The sequence below is a fragment of the Ruditapes philippinarum genome, unplaced genomic scaffold (genome assembly GCF_026571515.1).
Source record: "Ruditapes philippinarum isolate M1 unplaced genomic scaffold, ASM2657151v2 ctg1198_1_1_1_1, whole genome shotgun sequence".
In the NCBI taxonomy this organism is placed as follows: domain Eukaryota; kingdom Metazoa; phylum Mollusca; class Bivalvia; order Venerida; family Veneridae; genus Ruditapes; species Ruditapes philippinarum.
The window spans coordinates 75,983-100,656 of NW_026854821.1; the positions used below are offsets into that span (position 1 = coordinate 75,983).

General features: G+C 31.5%; 1 long non-coding RNA gene across 1 annotated transcript; it reads right to left on the reverse strand.

Moving 5' to 3' along the window:
- Positions 1–360: 360 nt before the first annotated feature.
- Positions 361–18,513, reverse strand: LOC132741177 (uncharacterized). The gene is made up of 5 exons (XR_009627252.1): positions 17,922–18,513; positions 14,640–14,803; positions 14,089–14,200; positions 12,724–12,834; positions 361–648 (listed from the first exon to the last, which is right to left on the reverse strand). It is a non-coding gene; the product is annotated as an uncharacterized LOC132741177 (long non-coding RNA).
- Positions 18,514–24,674: the final 6,161 nt, after the last annotated feature.

Below are 24,674 nucleotides of genomic sequence, written 5' to 3' on the forward strand. Positions count from 1 at the left end.
CGTGTCACGTGGCTTTCCGTCGCTTATCCATTGTGCTCGCGCTTGTGTCATATTTTTATGCGCAGTTTTTAGACTGTCATTCCAGTAAGGTTTGATGTAAGGTTTAAATTTTACCTTAGGTATGTATAAATCTGTTGCTAGATTAACAATCACAACTATTCCAGAGTAAAGTTCATCAATATCGGAAATTGAACGTATTGGCATCTTATTTGCTAAATGTAAAACATCACTATTTTCAAGGAAAGTCTTATAATCCTCGAGATTCTTTGATTTGACGTTGTGCCAGTTAATGACGTCTTTTCGTTCTCTAGGACGTGTGCACTCAATTCTCGGAATTACATATTTGCACACTATAGTTATTACTATGCCAAAAACTCACTATTACTTCATAATTGCCATAAATATTAGACAGTTACATGGTAATATATTTCTTAAACTTGGCAGAAAAAAACACCATTCAGAAGTTGAACATGACATTTTCAGAAAGATACCAAATCGTATCAGGTGGATTAAAATCTCTTTGTCACATAAGTTGTAACCGCATGCAGTAGTTCCAAACCGTAACAAAGCATAGTTATTTTGCTGACTGTAAAGAGGGTGGTGTTTTCTTCATTCCTTCACCTGCTCAATTTACCATGTTCCGTATTTCTGAAATGTAAAGATCACCGATACACCTGCATTGTAAAAATTATATTCAACTTAGAATCAACTGTTTTTCCTTAAAGGCACATTATGCCTCAGAAATAAATCATTTTTTTCCTACATTAGGCAGTGCAAACATAAGTATTATAACGTTCAAATAATGCTTTAAAGCATGTTAGATGCTTATTGGAAATAAAGTATGGCTGAATGTGAAAATATTGTTTTAAAGGTCGCAAACTGTAAACACAGTCGTATTTTAATTTCTACACAAAATACTAAATCATTAAAACTGTTTTCAAAAAAACAAAAGATTATTAAGATAAATGACCAATGAATATCTGTTTTGAAACTATAATAGGATACCAAAAATAAAAAGCTTTTCAGATATAAAAATAAAAACATTTTTGGGGGCATAATGGGCCTTCCTTTAAAGCTGCACACCTTAATACCAGCAAACAAACTGTTTAAGAAATAACTCTTCAGAAAAAAAATGAACAAAGTATTATTTTGCTTTGACCAGACGTTTCAATATTTGTCGTAACAGACACACATTTCAGAATTTCAGACATGGCATTACCTTGTGAATTTATGCATCAGGTTCTACTTTTTCACAAAAGTATGCAACTTAATTATTAAACAATGGGCACATACAAAGAACATGGAGAAAAAATTGATTTGTGCTTCGGACATTCATCTGTAATAGTGGACGATTTCCAAAGCTGATTGACTGTTCACATCATTCGGCTGCGTTTTTGATGTGCTGCATCAACATTTAACTTGTCTAATGTATAAAACATCCATATCACTTGTAACACTTTGCGTTTCACTTGCAAAAGACAGAAGACGCACGGGTTGAACCACCAAATTAAAAAAAAAAACAACAATGTTATCAATACTCTTATCAAAAATTGCAGATAATAGAATTCAGGAATACAATAAACAAATAATTACGTCTCACTCAAATAGTGGTCAGAAAGCTTTTATTCACTTGATGTCATTAAACGATTCTTTTATTATTTCTAGTATATTCTTAACTGCAATGGTTCAATTATTCTGGTTGGGTTTAACCCTTTACCTATTGGTACGTGCACTCCGTGCCAAGGCTATATATTATCGTTTGCTCAAATTGAAATCCCATAAACTTCAAATGGACTGTTCCAAATTCTATGCAGGGCAGATCCATTACACTAATTTAGTAGGTGAATGGTTTCGAAGGTACAATAATAATTTTTCAGCTTTACTGGCGGAAGAAGGTCCAAAATAGCCCTCTATAAATTATTTTAGACACGGTGGGGCACTCGAGTAGAACCACCAATTTTCTCTGCCATTTAAGCTAGCTGTGGATCACGTCTGTGGACCATCTCTGCACATGAAACTATTCATGAATTCAAAGTCGCTGCCCATAATAGTGAAAGAAAGGGGGGTGAAAATGATTTGAAGTCAATGAATTCATTCAACCACTCGGTAACGGACGCCCTTTATTATAACTAAAACTTACAAAAGTTTTATCAAATTTGAATAATGAAGAAAAATGTTCGATACCAGTGTAGGTGTATATGTATTTACTTAGCCAAAGCAATTCATGACTGAATAACAACAACAACGGTAACTGCTTCTGTGTTAAGCAAAGACATTTTTTTTTATCAAACCCGAACATGAAACAATTTTCACAATGCCGTACTGTTTCAGAACCAAATGAATACACGTCTCATTCAAGAGCTATAAACAAGCCTTAAAGCTGCACGCCTCCAGATGAACCAAAAATATTTCGAGAAAAACAAACTTAAGAAAAATGTACTCAGATTTTAAGAGAAGTAAAAAGATTTAAGATTCAAGTAATTATTTATGTACTAAATGTCTTTAACGACCGAAGTCGCAGTTCTTATTACCATATTTCTACTGCGTGACTAACGCAATGGCTATTATTGTATATTTCGGCCTTTTTGGTAATGTAAGTAGACTGTAAATGCTGTTTGTAATGTGTTAATTACTTTCCTTGTTCCCTACATTATTTTTTTATTTTTTTCGATAAATTTTCAAAATTTACATGAAGAATGGGCATGAATCTGGAGGCATGCTACTTTAACCTGCGGAAATTATTAAATAGACTTTTCAACATTTTATTAAAGGAACAGTCCATTATAAATTATTATAACTAATTATCACATGAAAATGAAAATTGGAAGTTAGCAAACAGTTCAGAGGCTGGTAAAACTGCACAAATCGACGGTCTAGTGCTATAAGGGCGTAAATGCATTTTTGCAAGTTTCGGGAAACTGAAAAAAACTGTCTGCAGACTTTGATCCTTTTTCAATCATGGTAAAATTTGGGACACACTTAGAAAAACTAATATCGACTTTTTTAAAACCTTTTTTAAATTAAAATAGCCCACCACCATAATAAAAACTCACAAAATCCGTATTATGCCCTTTTAATATTTACATTTTTGTGCATCAGCCAATAATTCTAAAAAGACGTAACTAGCAGTTTCGCTCTTTAAAATTGTTACTCGGACTTGGCTAAATAGGGCGTAACTACCATATATGCCCTTTTAGATTTTAGTGTATTCATTAATTATCAATACAATTATACAATTGTTTGTATCTATAACAATAATGAATTGTAATAAGTGACCGTTTTAAACTATCTTTAGTCTTTAAACCTATGACATTGTATGTGAAGGTTACATGACAGATAAATAAAACAATACTAAAGTCTTGATTTTAAATGTTACATGATTATATGACTTAGAATAGTCACTGTGTTTCATTAAATTGACCTTAAATCTTTTTTTCTATATTGAGGCATGAATGAATGATATATAAGATACACATGAAATATAATCATCGAATACACATGAAATATAATCATCGAATACACATGAAATATAATCATCGAATACACATGAAATATAATCATCGAATCATGTATATCATGTATACATATTGTACTCAGGAATTTGAATTACTTTAATACAAACTGCCAAATACAAGCTTAAAAGCACTTGAAACTTTGAAAGAATACACTATTTATACTACTAACAGTTTCAAATTCAAATTTTATTGTAATTAACAATCAACTTTAGATCAACGACATTATGACTAGGCAATGTCAACTGTATTTAACATTAAAGTGTCTGAACTCTATGTCACAATACCATTGTCTATTCCATTCACACAGTGTTGTCCAATAGCCCAATGTACAATAACCTTCGTTTTTATTTAAATAAGTTTAATTAACAGTTTTCCCATGAACAAATTATTAATATTAGCTTTTATGTAATCTGGGTCTTTTCGGCCATTTTACAAGCTTGACATGCACGATGTCTCCTGTCATCTCAGAATGATTTCTAACACAGACGAGGTGTGGATTTTGTCAGCTTCTAAAGTTTTTTTACTGCAAAAAGACACGTTGTTAAAAATATCAGGTTTCTTTGTTGCCACATGAAGCTGTAGGGGTAGAATATACATTCTTTAACATTACAAAACTTTGAATGTTTATAAAGACAATTTAATGCAATACCGTTGCTTCCTTTTTGGAAATTTCTGGGTCTATGGGAGGGGATATTCCTCCCACACCCACCTGACTATAGATAGGTACAACTAGAGGCCTTTATATTACGAAACATGCAAAGCGCCTGTTTGAATGCAATATTTCTAGTGATTCAGTTATTCAATCGGATGCAAAGTAATTAAACTTTGATTCAATTCATAGACGATGACTCAAATGATTTTTGTCAACTTTTTTTCCACGGGAAATAGACCTTGGACCCCCTTATCTACAATGCGTATCCTTTAAAAAAGTGTAAGGTATGTCCCACTTTGTTGGGAAAAAGCTCCTTTTGTGGTAAAATTGGGTTTTTCTGGGTATCTTTTTTTAAATAAATTTTCAAAAAACTTAAAAGGGCCTAACTCCACTTAGGCTTTTAAAAAAATTTTGAAAAACGGGTAAATATGGTGGTTTTTTCGCCCTTTAAAAAAATTTTCCTTTTTGGACTCGATGCCCCTTAAGCCCTACCCATTTAATTTTTTCGATTTTTGAAACCCAAAATTAAAAAGTAGAGTTTTTGTATTTAGTCAGCAGGGGCGGCGATGACGTTTTTGCTTCGAAAGGGGTTTAAAAAAATTAAAAAGGCGTAAGGACCGCCCTTTCGTCCTGTTATAGCCCCTAGCCGTCGAAAAGTCAGGCTGGGCCGGGGTCTATTCTGGAGGCAAATTTTAATAACTTTTGCTTTTTAGCAGGCTAAGGGAAAAATCTTTTTACTATATTCCCTTTTAAAAAATTTCTTTTACCTCATTTTATCATCAGTAGGGTTCCCGTTCTTTGATAAGGGTGAAAAGCCAAGGGTCAGTTTTTCCCGGGGCTCATTTTATATTTTTTTTTCTTTCTTAAATTTTAAATTTCCCGAAACTGAAATATAGGTTTTTAAATTTTTTTATATTTTATTTTATAATTGGAAATTAAATGTTATCGGGTTTTCCAATCAAATCACCAGACATTTCAAAATTAAAGCATTTTGCTTAGAAAAATTATGACATTTTTAAGGGATAATTTTCATAATAGGGAAAAATTTTTTTCTCCTTTTTTTGTAATCAATTTCATTTATCTCCCTTCCTTTGGACCAAACACTTTAAAGTGTGCCGATATCTTTTTCCTTCGTGAATTTAGTTATTGAATGTATAAATTTTGTTTTTGTATTTAGATTGTTATACTTTAAGGAAGCGAGTGATCTTGGAAAGAATAGTTATTTATATTATGTTCAGTTTATTTTTATTCTAGAAAAGCAACAATAATTACAACAAGAGCTGTCGGTAGGACAGCAACGCTCGACTATTCTTAGTGCTTGATAGTAAAAAAATGCTTGATACAGTTACCCTCCTCCTGTTTACAGGTTGGGGTCATGATGGTGAATAAGTGTGCAATGTTTCAAAGCCATATGTCAGTGGACTTTGAAAATTTTTGAGGAATTACAAAAACTTTAACATTATAATTCTAAGTAGAAAAAGGGGCATAATTCTGTCAAAATGTTTGATACAGTTATCTCCTCCTGTCTACATGCTGGAGTCATAATGGTGAACAACTGTGCAAAGTTTTTCAAAAAGCCATATTCAAAAGGGGGTTTTAAAAAAAATTTGAGGTTTTACAAAAAAATTTTAAAAAAAATGGTTACGGACGCGGACGCCACGCCCCCTTTGGGTGGCTAAATAGCTCTACTTTTCTTATCGAAAATTTTGAGCAAAAAAATTTATTGGGGCCATCCCGAAATAAAAATTTCTTTTTAAAATACAAAATTTATACTAAATTAAAAATTGTTTTTTATTAAGGGAACCGTAAAAAGGGCTTTCTGATTATTTTTTTTTGGTTTTCTATATTTTGATTTAAATTTCGCCTTTATAGTGCCCAAAAAAATTTTTAAATTATTTAAGGCGCAAGTGCGACCAAAAAAAGTGGTATACTTTGACATCTCTCATGATCTCCATTCGAATTATTAAAAAGTCATTTTTAAATTTTCCCCGAAAAAAAATTTAAAGGGGTTTTTTCCCAAAAATTTAAGAAAGGGCAATCCCTTTTAAAAAAAATTTTTTTGAGTTTTTAAAGGTTTTAATCCAAACCCACTCACAAACCTTATCCCCGTAAAAAGTATTGTCCCATGTTTAGCTAAATTTTTTTTCCCAAAAAATTTTTTACTTACCCCGACCCCCAATTCCCCCCATTTCCTTATAGAAAAGCCCGGTACAAATCGAGGGAGGGCCACACCGGAAAATCGCAAATTTCCATTTTTTAAAAAATTTTTTTGGTTTGTTTTGCTACCTTTATTTTTGGGTACCCGGGGGCGAAAAAAAGTTACATCTTTTTTAACATTTTAAATATTTTAATTGTTTTAAATTTAAAAGAAATTTTTTTAAAAGGACCATTTCTCAAACATTAATTATGCTAAAATTTGTTTAAAAATATAAATTTAAACTTAAAAATTTTTTTAAAAAGACTGCTTTTAAACTTGACTTTAAATGGCTACATGTTTAATTTTAAAAAATCCAAAAAACTAGTTAAAAGGGTTTAAATTTGTTTCCCCTTTACACAAAACATTATGAATTCTAGGTTTGGAAATTCACACAAAAAATATTTCAAAAGAAGTGTTTTTCGGGGAACAGACGACCAAATTGGGTTTAAAAAACCCTTTACTCGTTTTTTTTAAAAAGTTGGGCCCAAAAAAAAATTTTATTAGGAAAAAAATTAAAACCAAAAAATGGGTTTTGTTTAAAAAAATAGACAAGACAACGGTAAAAAAGTTTTTGATTTCCCTTTTTTTAAACCCAACATGTGAAAACGAGGGGCCCGTTAAGCGGCCAGCTTAAATTTTGGCAAATTGATTTGTTCCCTGATTGGGATCCCGGGCAAAATTTCGTCTTTCTTTGATTCTTCCCGCCTTTTTCTGCTTTTTTTGGGGTGCTCAAAAAAAATTTTTTTTTAAAAGCATGTTTTAGTGAATATCTAGAAATTTTTACAAAAATTTTTAATTTAGCTTTTTTCTTTTCCCCAAAAATAATCCAAAGATTTTTTTCTAACGCCAAAAAACAAAAAAACAATAATTTATGTCGATTTTTGATCTTAAAAAAATCAGATATTATAATTGTTAAAAAATGTGCCCTTTCCAAAACCCCCAAAATTTACTATTAAAAATGTCATTTTTTAAACTAAAAAAAATTTAATTTTTTATCTTTAAAATAGTTTTTTGCATTTTTCCCAAAATGTTTTTTTTTAATTTTCAAAAAAATTCCAAAAATTAAATTATTTAAACATCAATATAATTAAACAAATTGGGTATTGGTACAGCTAAAAATTCAAATATAACTGTAAATGTGTCTCCCATTTCTAACGAAATTGATACTACGACTATTTGAAATGATGAACAATAATAAATTCGACAAAATACATGTACATGTTTAACGAAATCCAAAATTTTCAAAATCGATCACAATCTATCAGCAAAGAATCAACTGTCTTATCGACGACCAATTCCCAAACTATTCAGAAATGAGGCCAGGAATTCGACAAAGAAAAACAACCATAACACACAAATGACATTAACAACTCCAACAAAAAACAAAGAAAAACAACCAATACACCAAATACATTAACAACTCCAACAAAAGACAAAGAAAAACAACCAATACACACAAATGACCATTAACAACTCCAATAACAAAGACAAAGAAAAACGTACCAATACACACAAATGACATTAACAACTCCAACAAAGACAAAGAAAAACAACCATAACACACAAATGACATTAACAACTCCAACAAAGACAAAGAAAAACAACCAATACACACCAAAATGACATTAACAACTCCAACAAAGACAAAGAAAAAACTACATAAACACACAAATGACATTAGCAAACTCCAACAAAAGACAAAGAACAAAAACAAAAGAAAAAAAAAAAAAAAAAAAAAAAACAACCATAACACACAAATGACATTAACAACTCCAACAAAGACAAAGAAAAAACAACCAAAACACACAAATGACATTAACAACTCCAACAAAGACAAAGAAAACAACCAAATCACACAACAACATTAACAACTCCAACAAAGACAAAGAAAAAACAACCAATACACACAAATGACATTAACAACTCCAACAAAGACAAAGAAAACAACCAGAATACACACAAATGACATTAAAACTCCAACAAAAAGACAAAGAAAAAACAACAATACACACACAATGACTTAACAACTCCAACAAAGACAAAGAAAAAATACCATAACACACAAATGACATTAACAACTCCAAAACAAAGACAAAGAAAAACAAACCATAACACAAATGACATTAACAACTCAACAAAGACAAAGAAAAACAACCATATACACACAAATGACATTAACAACTCCAACAAAAGACAAAGAGAAAAACTACCATAACACACAAATGACATTAGCAACTCCAACAAAGACAAAGAAAAACAACCATAACACACAAATGACATTAACAACTCCAACAAAGACAAAGAAAAAACAACCATAACACACCAAAATGACATTAACAAATCCAACAAAGACAAAGAAAAACAACCAATACACACAAATGACATTAACAACTCCAACAAAGACAAAGAAAAAACCAATACACACAAATGACATTAACAACTCCAACAAAGACAAGGGTACACTATCAAGAATAAATTAATAAAGAAGGATGTGTGTTTACCGGCCCCTAACATAATTGTATTTTTCGGGGGGAGGTTACTTTTATCTGACAAAAATTATATCTTATTAATAAAGATTGAGGAAAGATAACTAACACGTTCAGAAAAATTCTTTTTAATTCCAGTACTATGTTATCGTTTTTCAAAAATAATTTGCATACAAAATACATGTAATCATTTTGTTTACAAAATCAATGATATCAATCAACTGCATAAAAGACAAAACTGTTGCATCATACAATATCTAATATGGAGTTAGGTGCTACCTATGGCGCGGCGAAAGCTCTTTATGTGATTATTATATTTTAGCATAGCATGTTTAAGAGTACATGTAAACCAGATCTTTCTTGCACTTCATTAGTAAATGCATGTATTCAAAGCTCAAACTAAGTTAAGATTTTTCAAGTATTGTTCCAGAGTCAAACTAAGTTATGATATTTCATGTCTAGTCTTCAAGACTCAAACTAAGTAAAGATATTACAAGTATTGTTCAAGACTCAAACTAAGTTATGATATTTTAATAATAGTATTGTTCCAGACTCGAACTAAGCTATGATTTTTCAACTATTCTTCAAGACTCAAACTAAGTAAAGAATATTTCAAGTATTGTTCCAGACTCAAACTAAGAAATTTTTGTTCAAAAATCAAAACTTAGTAAATTAAGATATTTCAAGTATCTCAAAGACTCAAACCAAAGTTAAGATATTTCAAGTGTGGTTCCAGACTCAAACTAAGGTAAAGATATTTTAAGTATTGTTCCAGATGCAAACTAAGTTAAGCTGTTTCAAGTATTGTCCCAGACTCAAACTAAGTTTTGAAAAAAATTTCCACACTCAAACAAAGTTAAAAAATTTCAAGAATTCTTCTAGACTCAAACTAAGTTTAAGATGTTTCAAGTATTCTTTCAAGACTCAAACTAAGTTAAGATATTCCAATTATGGTTTCAGACTCAAACTAAGACATTTAAATTATTGTTCCAAACTCACACTTAGTAAAGTCATGATATTTCAAGTATTCTTCAAGACTCAAACTAAGTAAGATGTTTCAAGTATTCTTCAAGACTCAGACTTAGTTAAGATATTTTTAGTGTTGTTCCAGACTCAAAAATAAGTTTATATATTTTTAATTATTATTCCAGACTCAAACTAAGTAAAGACTCAAATTATGTAAAGATTTTCCAAGTGTTGCTCCAGACACAAGGTTAGTTAAGAAATTTCAAGTGTTGTTCCAGACTCAAACTCAATTAAAATATTTCAAGTATTGTTCAAGACTCAATCTAAGTTAAGATATTTCAAGTGTTGTCCCAGACTCAATCTAAGTTAAGATGTTTCAAGTATTCTTCAATTCTCAAACTTAGTTAAGATATTTCAAGTGTTGTTCCAGGATCAAACTAAGTTTAGATTTTTTAATTATTATTCCAGACTTAAACTAAATTAAGGCTCAAATTAAGTAAAGATATTTCAAATGTTGTTCCAGAAACTAGCTAAGTTAAGTAATTTCAATTGTTGTTCCAGACTCAAACTCAGTGAAGATATTTCAAGTATTGTTCCAGACTCAGACCAAGTTAAGATATTTAAAGTATTGTTCCAGATTCAAGCTTAGATAAGATATTTCAAGTATTTTTCCATACTTGAGCTAATTTTAGATATTTCAATTATTGTTTCAGACTCAAACTAAGTTAAGACTTAAATTAAGTAAAAATATTTCAAGTGTTGTTCCAGACACAAGCTAAGTTAAAGAAATTTCGATTGTTGTCCCATGCAAACTGTAAACACAGTAGTATTTTAACTTCCACACAAAATACTAAATCATTAAAACTGTTTTCAAAAATCAAAAGATTATTCAGATAAATGACCAATGAATATCTGTTTTGAAACTTTAATAGGATACCAAAAATAAAAAGCTTTTCAGATATAAAAATAAAAAAACATTTTTGAGGCCTTCCTTTAAAGCTGCACACCTTAATACCAGCAAACAAACTGTTTTAGAAATAACTCTTCAGAAAAAAAATGAACAAAGTATTATTTTGCTTTGACCAGACGTTTCAATATTTGTCGTAACAGACACACATTTCAGAATTTCAGACATGGCATTACCTTGTGAATTTATGCATCAGGTTCTACTTTTTCACAAAAGTATGCAACTTAATTATTAAACAATGGGCACATACAAAGAACATGGAGAAAAAATTGATTTGTGCTTCGGACATTCATCTGTAATAGTGGACGATTTCCAAAGCTGATTGACTGTTCACATCATTCGGCTGCGTTTTTGATGTGCTGCATCAACATTTAACTTGTCTAATGTATAAAACATCCATATCACTTGTAACACTTTGCGTTTCACTTGCAAAAGACAGAAGACGCACGGGTTGAACCACCAAATTAAAAAAAAAAACAACAATGTTATCAATACTCTTATCAAAAATTGCAGAAAATAGAATTCAGGAATACAATAAACAAATAATTACGTCTCACTCAAATAGTGGTCAGAAAGCTTTTATTCACTTGATGTCATTAAACGATTCTTTTATTATTTCTAGTATATTCTTAACTGCAATGGTTCAATTATTCTGGTTGGGTTTAACCCTTTACCTGTTGGTACGTGCACTCCGTGCCAAGGCTATATATTATCGTCTGCTCAAATTTGTACTTTGTCATTGAAATCCCATAAACTTCAAATGGACTGTTCCAAATTCTATGCAGGGCAGATCCATTACACTAATTTAGTAGGTGAATGGTTATTGACTCGACGGTACTATAATAATTTTTCAGCTTTACTGGCGGAAGAAGGTCCAAAATATCCCTCTATAAATTATTTTAGAAACGGTGGGGCACTCGAGTAGAACCACCAATTTTCTCTGCCAATTAACCTATAGCTGTGGATCACCTCTGTGGATCATCTCTGCACATGAAACTATTCATGAAATCAAAGTCGCTGCCCATAATAGTGAAAGAAAGCGGGGGTGAAAATGATTTGAAGTCAATGAATTCATTCAACCACTCGGTAACGGGCGCCCTTTATTATAACTAAAACTTACAAAAGTTTTATCAAATTTGAATAATGAAGAAAAATGTTCGATACAAGTGTAGGTGTGTATGTATTTACTTAGCCAAATCAATTCATGACTGAATAACAACAACAGCAGTAACTGCTTCTGTGTTAAGCAAAGACATTTTTTTTTTATAAACCCGAACATTTTTCACAATGCGTACTGTTTCAGAACCAAATGAATACACGTCTCATTCAAGAGCTATAAACAAGCCTTAAAGCTGCACGCCTCCAGATGAACCAAAAATATTTCGAGAAAACAAACTCAAGAAAAATGTACTCAGATTTTAAGATAAGTAAAAAGATTTAAGATTCAAGTAATTATTTATGTGCTAAATGTCTTTAACGACCGAAGTCGCAGTTCTTATCACTATATTTCTAATGCGTGACTAACGCAATGGCTATTATTGTATATTTTGGCCTTTTTGGTAATGTAAGTAGACTGTAAATGCTGTTTGTAATGTGTAAATTACTTTCCTTGTTCACTGCATTATATTTTTCTTTTTTCGATAAATTTTCAAAATTTACATGAAGAATGGGCATGAATCTGGAGGCATGCTACTTTTACCTGCGGAAATTATTAAATGGACTTTTCAACATTTTATTAAAGGAACAGTCCATTATAAATTATTATAACTAATTATCACATGAAAATGAAAATTGGAAGTTAGCAAACAGTTCAGAGGCTGGTAAAACTGCACAAATGTGCAGGCTGGCCGGGCTCTATTCTGGAGGTGAATACTAATAACTTTCGCTTTCAGCAGGCTAAGAAACAAATCTATACATATATTCATTAAATATACTTTTACCTCATCATCATCAGTAGGTTCCAGTTCTGTGATAAGGATGTAACATGCCAAGATCAGTTTGCCGGTGCTCATTTCATATCTTTTGTTCTTTCTTAATTTCAAATCCTGAAACTGAAATATAGGTTAATTTTTTTAATATCTATTTATAGATTGGAAATTAAGATGTTATCGGAGTGTCACAATCAAAGTCACCAGATCATTTCAAAATAAGCATTATGCATTAGAAATAATTATGACATTTTATAGTATAATATTATCATAATAGGAGATATTTTTATCTCCCTTCTTTGTAATACATTCATGATTATCTCCCTTCCTTCGGCACAATCACTAATGTAGTGCCGATATCTTTACCTATTCGTGAATTTAGTTATTGAATGTATAAATTTTGTTTTGTATTTAGATTGTTATACTTTAAGGAAGCGAGTGATCTTGGAAAGAATAGTTCTTTATATTATGTTCAGTTTATTTTTATTCTAGAAAAGCAACAATAATTACAACAAGAGCTGTCGGTAGGACAGCAACGCTCGACTATTCTTAGTGCTTGATAGTAAAAAAATGCTTGATACAGTTACCTCCTCCTGTTTACAGGTTGGGGTCATGATGGTGAATAAGTGTGCAATGTTTCAAAGCCATATGTCAGTGGACTTTGAAAATTTTTGAGGAATTACAAAAACTTTAACATAAATTCTAAGTAGAAAAAGGGGCATAATTCTGTCAAAATGTTTGATACAGTTATCTCCTCCTGTCTACATGCTGGAGTCATAATGGTGAACAACTGTGCAAAGTTTCAAAGCCATATGTCAAAGGACTTTGAAAATATTTGAGGTATTACAAAAACTTTAACATAAGTGGTTACGCCGACGCGGACGCCGACGCCGACGCTCGGGTGACTACAATAGCTCTACTTATTCTTATCGAATAGTCGAGCTAAAAAGTCATGGTCCATCTGAAATAAACATGCTTTCAAAATACAAACATTATACTAAATTAAAAGTTGTTATTATTAATGAACTGTAATCAGTACTTTCTGATTATTTTGTTTGGTACTATATGTTGATTAACTTTCAGCCTTATAGTGCCAACATAATATACATGTACCAATGCGACAAGTGCAGACCAAACCCAGTCGGCATATCTTTGACATCTGCTCATGATCTGCACTATTCGATATTAAGTCAGTACATATTTTGAAATTTTCCCTGAAAATGAGTAATGGTTTTGTCCAGATTTGAAGATGGGCAAGTCCATTTAAAATATTTTGCAGAGTTAAAGGTGTAATCACCGACTCACAAACCCTTATCTGTAAAATGTATTGTCCTATGTTTAGCTAAATTTGTATTTCTTCAAAATATCTTTACTTACCTCGACCCTCAATTCCCTCATTTCATATACTGAACGTCAGGGTCACAACATCGAGTAGTCGACACACCGGAAGTCGCAAATTTCCATTCTAAAATTTATTGTCGTCTGCTACCTGTGGATACATGGTCGAACAAATGTTACATCTTTTTAGCATTTTGAAATATTTGTAAGTTACTTGTTTAAATTACTGAAATGTTCTTAATGGACCATTACTCAGCATTATTATGCTAATTTGATAAGAATATATTGTAAACTTAAATTATTGTTTTAAACATGACTGCTTTAAATCAAGTTGACTAAGTGGCATACATGTAATTATATAAATCAAAATCTAGTTAAAGGTGTTTAGATTATGTTTCCCGTTACACAATCATTATGAATTCTGAGGTAGGAAGTTACACACAAAACATATGCAAAACGAAGTGTTTTACGAGAACAGACGACCAAGTGACTAAAATAGCCCTTACTCGTTTTTCAAACAGTTGGGCTAAAAATGGTTCATTAGGAAACATTAGACAATAATGATATGTCAAAAAGTAGACAAGACATACGCTACAAAGTTATGATTTCCTTTTTCAAACCCTAACATGCTGAAAGCGAGGCCAGTGTAGAGCTGGGCCAGCTGTAATTTCGGGCAGTCTGATATGGTTCATGATTGCATCTGCGCGACAATTGTCGTCTGCTAGGATTCTTCCCGCCATTTTCTGCTTTACGCCTGCTCAATAAATATTTTTTTTCAATAGCATGAATTATATAGTGGTAATATCTAGAAATATACAATTTTTATCTAGCTTTGTCTTTCAAAAGTAATCCATTGATGTTTTCTAACGCCAAAAAACAAAGAACAATAATATTATGTCGCATTCTGCATCTAAAATAATCAGTATATATAATTGTTAAAAATGTCGCATACAACACCCGAATATCACTATTAGAAATGTCACGTTCTTAATCTAAAAGAATCAATGTTATCTTTAAAATATTGTCGCATTCTCCACCTATGTATTTATATAATTATCAAAAATATCAAATTACTATTAAACATCAATATAATTATACAAAATTGGGTATTGTACAGCTAAAAATTCAATATAACTGTAAATGTGTCTCCCATTTCTAACGAAATTGATATAACTATTTGAAATGATGAACAATAATAATTCGACAAATACATGTACATGTTTAACGAAATCCAAAATTTTCAAATCGATCACAATCTATCAGCAAAGAATCAACTGTCTTATCGACGACCAATTCCCAAACTATTCAGAAATAAGGCCAGAATTCGACAAAGAAAAACAACCATAACACACAAATGACATTAACAACTCCAACAAAAACAAAGAAAAACAACCAATACACACAAATGACATTAACAACTCCAACAAAGACAAAGAAAAACAACCAATACACACAAATGACATTAACAACTCCAACAAAGACAAAGAAAAACAACCAATACACACAAATGACATTAACAACTCCAACAAAGACAAAGAAAAACAACCAATACACACAAATGACATTAACAACTCCAACAAAGACAAAGAAAAACTACCAATACACACAAATGACATTAGCAACTCAAACAAAGACAAAGAAAAACTACCATAACACACAAATGACATTAGCAACTCCAACAAAGACAAAGAAAAACAACCATAACACACAAATGACATTAACAACTCCAACAAAGACAAAGAAAAACAACCATAACACACAAATGACATTAACAACTCCAACAAAGACAAAGAAAAACAACCAATACACACAAATGACATTAACAACTCCAACAAAGACAAAGAAAAACAACCAATACACACAAATGACATTAACAACTCCAACAAAGACAAAGAAAAACAACCAATACACACAAATGACATTAACAACTCCAACAAAGACAAAGAAAAACAACCAATACACACACATGACATTAACAACTCCAACAAAGACAAAGAAAAAATACCATAACACACAAATGACATTAACAACTCCAACAAAGACAAAGAAAAACAACCATAACACACAAATGACATTAACAACTCCAACAAAGACAAAGAAAAACAACCAATACACACAAATGACATTAACAACTCCAACAAAGACAAAGAAAAACTACCATAACACACAAATGACATTAACAACTCCAACAAAGACAAAGAAAAACAACCATAACACACAAATGACATTAACAACTCCAACAAAGACAAAGAAAAACAACCATAACACACAAATGACATTAACAACTCCAACAAAGACAAAGAAAAACAACCAATACACACAAATGACATTAACAACTCCAACAAAGACAAAGAAAAACAACCAATACACACAAATGACATTAACAACTCCAACAAAGACAAAGAAAAAATACCATAACACACAAATGACATCAACAACTCCAACAAAGACAAAGAAAAACAACCATAACACATAAATGACATAAACAACTCCAACAAAGACAAAGAGAAACTACCATATCACATAAACAACTCCCACAAAGAGACAAACTAAAACACCGAACCAAAATCAAATAACCCCAATCACACACAAACTCCAAAAATTGAGAAAAAAAAAACAAAACAACCAAAATCGATATAAACTAGAAATGTGTCCATAGGACACGGATGCCCCCACACGCCACTGTTCTGTCAATCTTATGACTCTAGGTCAAATATGTTTTGGACTACATGTTCCACAAGTTGAAAACTAAAAATCAACAAAGGGCCATAATTCTGTTAAATTTGGTCGCAGCAAAAATTCCTTCCTTTACAACCATCTACACATTAAGGTTGTTAATCCCTGGAAGTTTAAGCAAAATCTGCCATCCGGTTTAAGAAGAATTGCATTCACAAAATTTCTATATAGTATATAGTAAAAAACACAACAAAGGGCCATAATTTTGTAAAATTTGGTCGCAGCAAAAATTCCTTCCTTTACTACCATCTACACCTCAAGGTTGTTCATCCCTGGAAGTTTAAGCAGAATATGCCATCCGGTTTAAGAAGAGTTGCATTCACAAAATTTCTATATAGTATATAGTGAAAAAAAAACAACAAAGGGCCATAGTTCTGTTAAATTTGGTCGCAGCAAAAATTCCTTCCTTTACTACCATCTACACCTTAAGGTTGTTCATCCCTGTAAGTTTAAGCAAAATCTGCTATCCGGTTTAAGAAGAGTTGCGTTTACAAAATTTCTACATAGTATATAGTGAAAAAATCAACAAAGGGCCATAGTTCTGTTAAATTTGGTCGCAGCAAAAATTCCATCCTTTACTACCATCTACACATTAAGGTTGTTCATCCCTGTAAGTTTAAGCAAAATTTGCCATACGGTTTAAGAGGAGTTGCGTTCACAAGATTTCGGGACTTACGGACGGACGGACGGACAAGTGCAACGCTATATGCTCCCACATTGTGGGGGCATAACAATGCACAGAAAGTATCGCCAATATACATTAACATAAAACATAGTTTTCAATTTTGACAAAGAATCTTCATTTCTAAAATAAAATTTTGTAATTCTACGCAATTTCAGTAACTGACATAATACCATTTACATGTATATATGTATATCTGATTTCTTATAATGTAAAATTTTCCAAATGTGTATTGAATTAAATAAGTATGCTGTTTTAATGTTGCATAATGTGTGCTGTCCTTGTTCCACAAGCATGGACCCGATATAATATGATTACTTGCAAGTTCATTGGTTCCTTTTGAAATTTCATCTTCTGAAACTGATAAAACTAAGAAAAGTTAAAACTTTTTGTCTAAAATTAACTAGTTTCTAAAAAAAAGAAAAAGCTCGTTTCTATAAATAACTTAATTTACCTGATGCTCACTTGAACAACGTCATTTCATCATCATTGTAACACCCATGGACGTCCTCATCAAAACAACATTGTCATCAACATGGCCATCATTTTTACATAGCACACGTCAATCATCCCTGTCAATACTTTGTTAAACCTCATATGGCAACTATCATTTATTCATATCTGTATTTTGTTTTATATCATAAGCCAATTATCATAATGATCAAAAATAACTATGATCGCAAGTCACATGAAAAATTAAAAGTTTAACATGTATAATCCTTATGATAAATGCTTATTTATAATTAAAGTCCTTATTCATGGAAAATTTAACTTTGTGTCAAACAAATTGTACCTACGAAAAATATTTGATAATTAACAAATTTTATGTGATACAATGACATTTCCCGGATTTTCTGTGAAATATTTATATTTTTTCCTTAAAAAAAACGGTAACGCTTTCCCGATTTTCATGTGTTACGTTTCGGCTATATAGTTTTTATTAATAACAATATAAAATAACTTACATTGTTGGTTGATTCTAAGTTCTTCGACGTCCTAAAATAAAAGAAACAATTCCAAACCTGCCATACTTTTGTTTCCGTCACGTCCCTCTACACAAACTTCACGCCAAATGTAGCTAACAGTAAAGTGCATGGAAAATCACTCGACCATGAATCTTGAGCGCTCGGGACAATCTTGTATGTTTAACCACTGATTGATTCTCACCAAAACGACTTACTAAATAATCCGTTAAAGACGCCAGCAAAAACATTTTCCGATCTCTTTTCAGTCACACGATTTTAATTTGCTATGATTTATATAAAACTATTGTTCCCCGTCTGGATAATTCGGAAGGACCAAAAAGTTAACGTGGTTGCACACGGCCATCAAACCTGACCATGCGCGAAACAGTTTTTTATTCGTCAATTCGAGCATTAAGACGCAAGAACACATTGGAAGTTGTAACCAAATGAAATATTGAAAGAAGCCTGGGACCTTAAAGTTAAAAAAACGGTTCATAAATATAAGTTTGTTAAAGTAAATTTAATTAAAGGAGCTTTCCAATTGTGGTCTTAAAAACCTAAACACAATAAAAATACATTCTAACAATTAGAATAAACTGCCAGGAACAAATTATTCAAAAAGATGTTATAAAAAATATAGGAGATATTCAAGATTTTTCTGTAAATACACGCGATTTTATTTCAAATCAAGTGTGGTTATCCCAGAATAAAATATTCATGAGGTGGCGGGTAGCCACGAGGAAATGTGGAATAAATTTTCAATTGCCAACAAGATGGATAATAAATCCAAGTTATTATTTAGAAAAAACTTGAAATTTTCTGTTTTATTATATACATTTGTCTCTAAATTTTTAAATTACAATTAGAAAGACTATTTCCTTAAATTTTGGTACTGGCAAGAAAAATTTAAAAAAAGAGAGAATCCGGGAAGACACCAAGAAAAACATAAAAATATTTTTCCCTAAATACTTTTTTTACAGTGAAGTACGAAAATGAAAATAAGCGTTTTATTTTATCAATTTGATTTATAGGTAATAAATAAATATAATGTCCTGATATTGAATTCGAATATAAATTCTATATTGTCAAAGGATCTTTAATTACAAGTAATATATAAATCCCGCGTTATGTGTAATTCTTGTCCCGATTTGGGGTTAAAAAGCGTTTTAAACCCACTTTTCATTTTTGGGTCCATTTTGGCCTTAATACTCTGGAAAAAATGGAGTTAGCGAATTTAATCTGAAATCTTTGACCAACAAATTAACGGCGTCCAAATAGTAATAAAGATTTAGAAAAGATATTTTCCAGTTTCGTCAATACAAAAGCTTTTATTAGAGTCTAAGATTTATCTATAATCTCTGCGTTAGTTTAAAAAAAAAATTCATACCCTGGTTTGGTTTATTTTAACTGGAACAAATAACACAACCTACAATCAAATGGGCCCAGAACAGCTGTTCCAGCGTCCACCAGCTGTAAACCAGTATATACATGTCGGGCGGGGAAATACAATTGACGTAACGATAAGTAAATTCATCTATTTTTTAACAATATCTCAACTGTCTTCGAGTAAATCCCAATGTTATTGGATTCAAAAGTCAACATCCAAAGGAGCATGGCTAACAAATTTCTGGCCCTGTGCAAGCTTTTACTTCAAACATGAATTTTGACCTGGAAAAATAAACCACACTATCCGATGAGATGCGGTAATTTTTTAGTTTTTAAAAGTCAAAAAAAACTTATATTGGCTCATGATAATTTAATCCTTTTTTCAATACGATTCGTAAAACGTAACATTTCGCATTAAACATTCCAAACCCAATACCTTCAAAAAAGTTTTTGTAAATGAAGCATCCATCAAGTGTAATTTATAAAAAATTCCATAAAATGGACAAGTTCCTATGCAGTGAATGGCTGGGGGTAACCCGAGATTATGAAAGTGGCATGGGAAAACATGTTGTTTTTATCCCCTTTGAAAATTGTTTTAATTATTATTGAATAGAAATTTAATAACCATTCTTAAAAAAAATTTCAAAATTTTTATTTTAAAATACAAGTAAATCATTTTATATGGGCAAGACATCTCGGGGTTACACATCCATTCTCATGGGACAGCCTACTAATAGCATTATTTATTAAATAAACACTTGATGGATTTATTATAATACAGATAATTTCGTTTAAGCGTTCAATTTGCCTTTAATTTCTTTAAAAATTTAACAATTTCAGAAACATATTAATTAGAATCTTGCAATTTTTATATTTTAAAAATAAAATAAAAATAAATCTTTATTTTAAAAAAGGGTTTTAACATTTAAAAATAACAATTTAAAAACCATTAACTTATTTTCCCAAAATGGGCCTTTCCGAAATAGAAAAACCAAAAAACAACAAAAAGGACATACATAGGAACAAATAATGTATAATAGTTTTTTTGAAATATAAAACTCATAAAATTTTCTACAGACAATTTTTTTTTACATATACTATATTTCCCTCAAATTTGTTTTGTTTGTTCCAAATTTGTTGTTTCATTTATTAATTAAATTTAAATTTTAAACATTTTATTCAATTTATTCATTCAAATTTTTCCACTCACCCTTCAAATTTATAGAGACGTTTCTAAAATTTTTATGACCCCTCAAAATTTAAAAAACCTTTTTAAAATTTAAAAAGAAAACTTTTTTTAAGGTATGGTTTTGGGAAATTTTTTGGGGCCCCAAAAAAAAAAGGGGGGGTTTACGTTTACGAAAAACGTTTTGAAAAAAAGGGTTAAAATTTTTCATAAAAAAATATAAGTTTTTTTTTTGAAAATTCAAAAAAAAATACCGCATCTATCGGATAGTGTGGTTTTTTTCATCAAATTTATGTGAAGTAAAGCTTTCACAGGGGGAGAAATTTTTTTAAACAAAGTTTTTTGGAAGGGCTTTTGAAACCCAAAATTGATTTTCTCGAACACAAATTTGGGTATTTAAAAAAAAAGATGAAATACTTATCGTACGTCAATTGGGATTTCCCCCCGCCGACAAGTTTTAACTGGGACAAACTTTGGGCGGGGGAAAAGCGTCTGCCCCTTTGATTGTACGGTGGGGTAATAAAAAATATTTTTGGCCCGGAATTTTTAAATTTAAAAAAGGGAAAAAATTTTTGAAAATTTTCAAAATGTGAACAAAAAAAGTAAATTACATGAACACTGACTTATTTTAAAAAAAAAAACAGCATCAGACTAAAATAACAAATTGAAAAAAAAAATCAGATTGCAAAAGTAGAAAATAAAGAATATTCATAAGATTGTTAAAAATGCAGCGCGTATATATCACATCTACACTAATTTATTTCTGCTGCTCTGGCTATTAAAGCGTTCAACGGCGCCTAGCTAGAACTGACACTGAAAATGTCATTGATAGGTATAGAATTCTATATCTTTTTTAATTATTTTTTGTTTGATTTTCACTTGTAGTCTATAGCCGGGCAAGCCACTTATTTGGGGTAATCTCAGGGGCAGGTAACTTATACATACGTCTAAATTATCTTTTTTCCTTTTGAAATATTTTTCAGTATATTTTCCCATATTTTCAACCAAAAAAATTCATGAATATTTCTGTTACCTTTTTCATAAGAGGCAGTTCTAATTCTTTAAAAATATACCATTTCAAAATCACATACCATTTTCTTCCATGAATGTCACAATTTAAGCAAAAGAAGAAATACTCGATATTCTGTTCTTTACCAGGTACAAATACAGAGAAAGTAAGCTAATAAAAATAAGAAATACTTTTCATGTTATAAACTTGAAAACGAGAACGGTGAGTGGTTTTCTCTAATGCAAAGTTTAGAACATTTTTAATTCTGACTTCAAATAGGTCCTACAGTTATTTCTTTTTAGTTTTGACTGTAAACTCTACTTATTTTGGATATGTGATTTTCTATTACTTAATTCATTTAAGTCGTTGGTTAATTAAATAAAGAAGTAATATTTTATCAAACGTGTTCAATAATTCAGTACTGAACCCTAAGCGATCATGTTACTGCACAGTCTGAGTTAAACCTGGAAACTTAAAGACTGTTGTTTTCTTATTTCTCATAATATGTTTCTTTTTTAACCAAATGTCAGATTGTTGGCGTCCACGCCGAAGCGCGACTCCCCTTATGGAACGAAATCAGATTTTGTGAAAGGGCAAATGCAACTTCTCGGCCTTTTCGTGAGTCATAATAGCCGATTATTCCAATTGGTATGAGAGTGTTTGATTATCTAAAATGAAAGGTCGCGATAAGTACAATGAATAGCGAACTGGAGATTTTCGCAATACAAACATATTTAATGAATAACGAACTGGAGAATTTTGCAGGAAATGAAATGCAAACATATTCAACAGTAGTGGAGGACAGCACTCCTTTGTCTATATAAAGCAGCGTTACCGTGGCAAAATCGGCGATGGTCGGGATTGACTGGATGAAACCGTGTCAAAACCGGGTCTTCACCGGAATCAAGCGGGAATACAGCGATTAAGCATTGGCGCTTATCGTATATATCCGGTGCTATATCGGGCTCTGAACTGGGCTCTGTCGGGGGTGGGTGTAAACGCAATTTGATTTTTCAGAAAAACACCACGGAACACCCCGGTTCACCGGCTTAAGACACAGTACGCGATACCGTGGCCGGCCAGTACCGGGACAGTGTTAATTTGGGCTTTATCAAACGGAACCTGCAATATTTTCTATTTTGCCGCTTTGGACTTTCTTTTTTCTCCATTTTATCAATGACTGATGTTCCTCACCACACATCTGAACAACTAAAGTATTCAAGGAAAATAAAGCACTCAAACCAGCTGATCCGGGGCCAAAAGACCAAACAATTTTCATACGGCTAACCAGTGACCTAACAATTTAGCTGATGCTCATGAAGTTTATACTTGAATGTCAAATATGATATCATTTAATTGTGGTTACCTTGTTTCGCTAATATGTTTGTTAATACAACCGCAGGAATTGCATTTAAATTTAATAGACTACAATGTACTGCAAATTTCAAAATGATAAAAGTTCAAATCTTATGTTTACTTGTAGCGTAAGCAATGGATTCTATCTAACACATACCAGGTTGTCTCTTAGAATGCTAGACTGCCGACTTTAGGCTTCTAGGGCGTTAGGCAAACTCCTAAGGTCCATGTCGTCAGCAATTTAGGCTACCTCTTCCGACTTCGAGACAATTTGCTTACTCAGCCTACTAGGCCATCATTCTGCAAACTCAGACAGCCAGGCCATTAGGCTGTCTCTTTTGCTAATTTTACAGACATGTTTGTACAAAACTATTTACATAACAATGTAAATTTTGCAGTTTCATACAAATGGTAGACAATTGTATAATTAATTTATCAATATGTACTTGTATAAGATCAGGTAAAAATCGAACGCAAAACAATATACATTTATTTATAATATGAGTATTATCATTTTATAATTTTCAGCGCATTTCCATATATGATAAAATCACTCGTTTTCAAACAGACATAATTCGTCTTGAGTAGGCATATTTAATTGATATACATGTGTCACGGTTCAGAACTGTTCACAATTTAGGGGAGAAGATGTGTAAGCGGCCGGGTGACACATGATGTAATATAATAATAAAACTCGAGTTCAACATCTTGCGACATTTAACGATAGTGTTGCGACATTTAACGGTAGGAGAAATCCTTGCGACATTTAACGTTAACATTGTGACATTTAACGGCAAATGATTTTGAGACATTTAGCGGCGGTTGCGACATTTAGCGACAATGGTGCGACATATAGTGGCAAGTGCGACATTTAGCGGCGTTGCGACATATAACGGCGTCACAACCTGCACCCCTGCCTCCTGCCTCCAAGGTCAAAGTCACACTTAGAGGTCAAAGTTGAACATGATAGATTTTTAAATTCCGTGTTTCATTTTACTAGTATTTTTTTAATAAATTTCTTGTTGCATTTTGCAGATCTAGTAGTGATCAAAATTTTGGACTGAAAGTCCTGAGATCCACACCTCAATGTTTTGAAATAGCACAATTTTATGCTTCAAAGGCGGGGGACGTTGGTAACTCTGTTACAAATTCTTGTATATAGTTAAATTTGTGCATCTCCATTGACGTCAAAAGTAATTGTTGTTAAACCATTAATATTCTTACATAGTAAAATAAAATGTGATCAACTATAAAAACATGTTCAACATTACATTTGTACCAGACATATGCATAAATTAACTTGTG